The following is a 7,082-nucleotide window of genomic DNA, read 5'->3' on the forward strand; positions in this document are numbered from 1 at the left end:
CTTTCACTGTAACGTCTTTCTCTTCTTCTTTCACGGTAACAGCTTCACCCTCTACTTGTTTTTGTATTGTAACATCCTCCTCTTCCTCCTCCTCTTTCACTAGAGCTTCTTTCTCCGTCCAGCAGACCTCCTCTTCTTTAGCAGGAGGAGAGTAGCTTAGTGAGCTCATGGTCGGGGATGTTAGCTATCTAGCTAGCGTTAGCCTAGTGCTAGGCTAATTTATCAAGCCAGCTACCTAACAACGTAAATATGAAATTAAATGGGGAAACTAGCTAGCTATAAGACACACGTATTTTTAAAACAGATGCAACTATACACTGACTATTTTGGTTCGGCTATTTTGTCTACAAAGGTACCGAGGTGTCTGACTAACTGTTGCTGCTGTTGAAAGAAGCGTCCCGTCCACTAGATTATACGTCACACTATCAGCATCGCTTGAAAGACGCACATCGCCATCTGCTGACTGGAGTGGGTAACGCAGTTGAGATTATTTATTTATTTTATTTCCAGACAAAAAGCTCATTTTTTTCATTTCTTTCAACAGATAATAATGAGATAATGGGCGGCAGGTAGCCTAACGGTTAGAGCATTGGGCCAGTAACCTAAAGGTCGCTGGTTCGAATATCCGAGCTGACAAGGTGAATAATCTGTTGAAGTGCACTTGAGCATAAAGAATAAAGAAATGAGTTCAACCCCCAGATAACTCCTCCTTTACCCACTCCATTGAGCAATGAAACTGTTTTAATGAATTTTTCAAATCCCAAAATCCAAAATCAAGTGCATCTACTGCACTGTACAATCTACCCTTTGCTTCATACTGAGCCTCCCAGCTGCAGTTCCACCAAATTCTCATTGACAACCCCAACATCTGTCTGAGGTCAACTACCTGCCCCTCTGCTTCATACTGAGCCTCCCAGCTGCAGTTTCACCAAATTCTCATTGCCAACCCCAACATCTGTCTGAGGTCAACTACCTGCCCTTTGGACCCGATTCCCACAGTACTCATGAATCCAGCCTCACTCTTCTCAGTCCAACTACAACCACAATCATCAATAAGTCTCTTAATTCAGACACTGTGCCTAAATTCCCTGAAGACTGCCTCCATCATACCAACCAGGGTTAGGCTCAAATCATAACTTTGGAATTTAATGAGTTGAAGTTAGAATTAAATTGGTCACAGGATGTAGAATTTGAATTTGAGTGACAGGAAGTGGGATTAGATTCGATGCAATTCAAAGAAATTCCACTCAGTCATAGAACATGAAAGTTTACTTAAATCTGACACACTTCCTGATACCAAAGAATAAATCACTTTTCTCTGCAAACAATCATACCGACCTTCAGAAAACCTGGACCCCAACACCCTGAGCTGTGGTTGCAGGTTCCCCTGCCTCATCTGAAGCCTCTTCTTTTAGGCTGCTGCTATAGGACACCAAGTGGAGACTGTCACTATCTGGAGAATATGATCTGCTATAGGACACCAAGTGTAGACTGCCACTATCTGGAGAATATGATCTGCTATAGGACACCAAGTGGAGACTGGCACTATCTGGAGAATATGATCTGCTATAGACCACCAAGTGGAGACTGGTACTATCTGGAGAATATGATCTGCTATAGACCACCAAGTGGAGACTGGTACTATCTGGAGAATATGATCTGCTATAGGACACCAAGTGTAGACTGTTACTATCTGGAGAATATGATATGCTATAGGACACCAAGTGTAGACTGCCACTATCTGGAGAATATGATCTGCTATAGGACACCAAGTGGAGACTGGTAATATCTGGAGAATATGATCTGCTGTAGGACACCAAGTGTAGACTGCCACTATCTGGAGAATATGATCTGCTATAGGACACCAAGTGTAGACTGCCACTATCTGGAGAATATGATCTGCTATAGACCACCAAGTGTAGACTGCCACTATCTGGAGAATATGATCTGCTGTAGGACACCAAGTGTAGACTGCCACTATCTGGAGAATATGATCTGCTATAGACCACCAAGTGGAGACTGGCACTATCTGGAGAATATGATCTGCTATAGACCACCAAGTGGAGACTGGTACTATCTGGAGAATATGATCTGCTATAGACCACCAAGTGGAGACTGGTACTATCTGGAGAATATGATCTGCTATAGACCACCAAGGGTAGACTGGCACTATCTGGAGAATATGATCTGCTATAGACCACCAAGTGGAGACTGTCACTATCTGGAGAATATGATCTGCTATAGACCACCAAGGGTAGACTGGCACTATCTGGAGAATATGATCTGCTATAGACCACCAAGTGGAGACTGTCACTATCTGGAGAATATGATCTGCTGTAGGACACCAAGGGTAGACTGGTACTATCTGGAGAATATTATCTGCTATAGGACACCAAGTGTAGACTGCCACTATCTGGAGAATATGATCTGCTGTAGGACACCAAGTGGAGACTGTCACTATCTGGAGAATATGATCTGCTGTAGACCACCAAGTGTAGTAGACTGCCACTATCTGGAGAATATGATCTGCTATAGGACACCAAGTGTAGACTGCCACTATCTGGAGAATATGATCTGCTATAGGACACCAAGTGTAGACTGCCACTATCTGGAGAATATGATCTGCTGTAGGACACCAAGTGGAGACTGTCACTATCTGGAGAATATGATCTGCTATAGGACACCAAGTGTAGACTGGCACTATCTGGAGAATATGATCTGCTGTAGGACACCAAGTGTAGACTGCCACTATCTGGAGAATATGATCTGCTATAGGACACCAAGTGCAGACTGGTACTATCTGGAGAATATGATCTGCTGTAGGACACCAAGTGTAGACTGCCACTATCTGGAGAATATGATCTGCTATAGGACACCAAGTGCAGACTGGTACTATCTGGAGAATATGATCTGCTATAGGACACCAAGTGTAGACTATCTGGAGAATATGATCTGCTATAGACCACCAAGTGTAGACTGGTACTATCTGGAGAATATGATCTGCTATAGGACACCAAGTGGAGACTGGCACTATCTGGAGAATATGATCTGCTATAGGACACCAAGTGGAGACTGGTACTATCTGGAGAATATGATCTGCTATAGGACACCAAGTGGAGACTGTCACTATCTGGAGAATATGATCTGCTATAGGACACCAAGTGGAGACTGGCAATATCTGGAGAATATGAGTGTGATGTTAAACAAGTTCTCTGATGCTAACAGAGAAATGTATTTTCTTGGTGACCCTGAACATTGACTGGTTAGAAACTAGTTGTCCTCTGAAGAGGAAGCTTCTAACCGTGACAAATGCCTGTAATATGACCCAGGTTACCACTCAACCAACTAGAGTGTATATCAATAGTTTTGGATCTGTGACATCCATTTGTATTGATCGTATATTCACTAATACTGCAGAGCTCTGCTCCAAAGCAATATCAGTTCCCATTGGCTGTACTGACCATAACAATATCAGTTCCCATTGGCTGGTAGTGACCATTACAATATCAGTTCCCATTGGCTGTAGTGACCATAACATTATCAGTTCCCATTGGCTGTAGAGACCATAACATTATCAGTTCCCATTGGCTGGTAGAGACCATAATAATATCAGTTCCCATTGGCTGTAGTGACCATAACATTATCAGTTCCCATTGGCTGTAGAGACCATTACAATATCAGTTCCCATTATCAGTTCCCATTGGCTGTAGTGACCATAAGATTATCAGTTCCCATTGGCTGTAGAGACCATTACAATATCAGTTCCCATTGGCTGTAGTGACCATAACAATATCAGTTCCCATTGGCTGTAGTGACCATAACAATATCAGTTCCCATTGGCTGTAGAGACCATTACAATATCAGTTCCCATTATCAGTTCCCATTGGCTGTAGTGACCATAAGATTATCAGTTCCCATTGGCTGTAGAGACCATTACAATATCAGTTCCCATTGGCTGTAGAGACCATAACATTATCAGTTCCCATTGGCTGTAGAGACCATAACAATATCAGTTCCCATTGGCTGTAGTGACCATAACAATATCAGTTCCCATTGGCTGTAGTGACCATAACAATATCAGTTCCCATTGGCTGTAGTGACCATAACATTATCAGTTCCCATTGGCTGTAGTGACCATAACAATATCAGTTCCCATTGGCTGTAGAGACCATTACAATATCAGTTCCCATTGGCTGTAGAGACCATAACAATATCAGTTCCCATTGGCTGTAGAGACCATTACAATATCAGTTCCCATTGGCTGGTAGTGACCATTACAATATCAGTTCCCATTGGCTGGTAGTGACCATTACAATATCAGTTCCCATTGGCTGTAGAGACCATAACAATATCAGTTCCCATTGGCTGTAGAGACCATAACAATATCAGTTCCCATTGGCTGTAGAGACCATTACAATATCAGTTCCCATTGGCTGTAGAGACCATTACAATATCAGTTCCCATTGGCTGTAGAGACCATTACAATATCAGTTCCCATTATCAGTTCCCATTGGCTGTAGAGACCATTACAATATCAGTTCCCATTGGCTGTAGTGACCATAACATTGTGGCAATAACAAGGAAAGCCAAAGTACCAAAGGCAGGGGCCTAAAGTTATTTATCAGAGATCATACTAAATGTTTTCTCAGGACTCATTTGTTGAAGATGTGAAACATGTTATGTTGGTCTGATGTGTATAAAGGAGGAGGATCAAGATGCAGCACTTGGGGAGTATTTGTTAAATTATTCAGGCCTGAAACTAAACTGTGAAAGCTGTTAGAGCTGCCTGGATTGATGATGAATTTATTTAAATTGTGTGATTCATAGAAATGATGCAAAAGAGTTGGTCAAGTTAGCGTGGGAGAAGTGGAAAACTATTGTTATCCATCAATAATGATAAGCCACCAGGTACAGACAAGCTAGATGGGAAACTATTGAGAACGGTAGCAGACTGTACTGCCACCCCTGTGTGCCATGTCTTTAACCAAAGCCTAAAGGAGGGTGTGTCCACAGGCGTTGAAGGAAGCTAAAGTAATTCCATTACCTAAAAAATAGTAAAGCACCCTTTGCTGGCTCTAACAGCCGCCCAATCAGTTTGCTGCCTGTTCATAGTAATGGAAACAATTGTGTTTGAACAAATACAATTACATTTTTTAAAGAACAAGTGAACTACTGACTTTCAGCATGCATATAGTTATGTATAGAGCCATGTCATCGTGGAATGCTCTGCCACCAGAGGTTACTCAGACAAAAAGCAAGTTTAGCTTTTAAAAAATGGGGGAAAAAACATTGTATCACAGCGCCTCTCCTCTTTCTAAACATCTAATTTAACTGTACTGTATATAATAATATGAATATGTACAGTGAGGGGAAAAAGTATTGGATCCCCTGCTGATTTGGGGAAAAGTATTGGATCCCCTGCTGATTTGGGGAAAAGTATTGGATCCCCTGCTGATTTGGTACGTTGCGCTAGAGAGGCTCTGGGTGATGGGGTGCAGAGAGGGTGCTCTGTGGTGCAGAGAGGGTGCTCTGTGTGCTGTGGTGCAGAGAGGGTGCTCTGTGCTCTGTGGTGCAGAGAGGGTGCTCTGTGTGCTGTGGTGCAGAGAGGGTGCTCTGTGTGATGTGGTGCAGAGAGGGTGCTCTGTGCTCTGTGGTGCAGAGAGGGTGCTCTGTGTGCTGTGGTGCAGAGAGGGTGCTCTGTGTGATGTGGTGCAGAGGGGAAGCGGCCTGCATATGGTGGGTCTCTGCCTGTTGGGCGATGCTGCTCTCCACCTCTCCGGTAGGGCTGAGTGTCTGCTCCTCCACTCCTTACCCGGTGCGGCATGAGTCTGAGTCTTCTTGGCCCAGTCGGGGCCCCCTGGGACTGGAGTAACGCTCTGCTACTCCATCTGTTCTTCTCTGTCCTCCTTAGATGTGATACTGATAGCCTCCTCTTTCGTTCTGAAAGATTCTAGCTCCTCCTCTCCCTCCTGTGACGGCTGTGTTGGCTGGCTAGCAAGCTACCGAGGTGGCTGACTGGCTGTTGTTGAAGAAAGCTTCCCATCCACTAGATATACGTCACACTGGCAGCATCGTCTATAGGACAGACATCGCCATCTGCTGAATGGAGGGGGTAATGCAGTTTAGGGAAAAATAATAATAATAACTCTTAACAAAAAATAATTGTTTTTTTTCTTTAATTATATCATAATATTACATTGAGATGTACAATTTTATATTATTATGTAATGAAATAAATAAAAAATATGTTTTGTTAAAAAAAAGAAAAGAAAAAAAACATTCCCTCAACTGCGCTACTCACTCCAGTCAACAGATGGCGATATTTGTCTTTGTGTCCGTGCTCTGAGAACACTCGATGCGGCAGCCATCTTCTAAAGATTGCATAGCCCACTCTGGTAGAGCTGTGCTTCTGAGGTTCATCAGTCAGCCATGGAAAGGACATACAGAAGTACAGCCACACCACTTAAGTTACAGAAGAAGAATGTCAAGGCACAGCATTAAAGGAAATAGAATATAGAATAGCCTTTTGTGTCTCTATGGTTCAAGGTGTATACAGTTCTAAAATAAAGATTATACTTTTTACTCCGTACAGTTTCCCAAAAGTACTCGTTACATTTTGAATGCTTAGCAGGACAGGAAAATGGTCCAATTCACACACTTATCAAGAGAACATCCCTGGTCATCCCTACTGCCTCTGATCTGGCTGACTCACTAAAACACACATGCTTAGTTTGTAAATGATGTCTGAGTGTTGGAGCCAGCCGCGGTCGGTGCCGTTTAAGATGAGGGAGGCCGATTTTCTTTTCATGAGCACGGCCTTATTTCTATTACAGCATGTTGGATGACTGCCATTCATATTCCATTCACCCAGTTCAATGTAACATCGATAGGTTTAGGCTACTACATGATACTCACATGTTCCCTGTACCCATCATGAGGTTGCTACAACCTAGCATGAATGTTTACAACGTAGGTGCACAGGTCGAGAGAAATTTGAGTAATCAAAGTGAAAGACAATGACACATTCAATTCCACTTTGCACAATCTTGCCTGCATCTAGCTGATCTAGGGTGTAATCATTA

This window comes from Coregonus lavaretus (assembly GCF_964263955.1).
Source record: "Coregonus lavaretus genome assembly, contig: HAP1_SCAFFOLD_93, whole genome shotgun sequence".
NCBI classification, from domain to species: Eukaryota; Metazoa; Chordata; class Actinopteri; order Salmoniformes; family Salmonidae; genus Coregonus; species Coregonus lavaretus.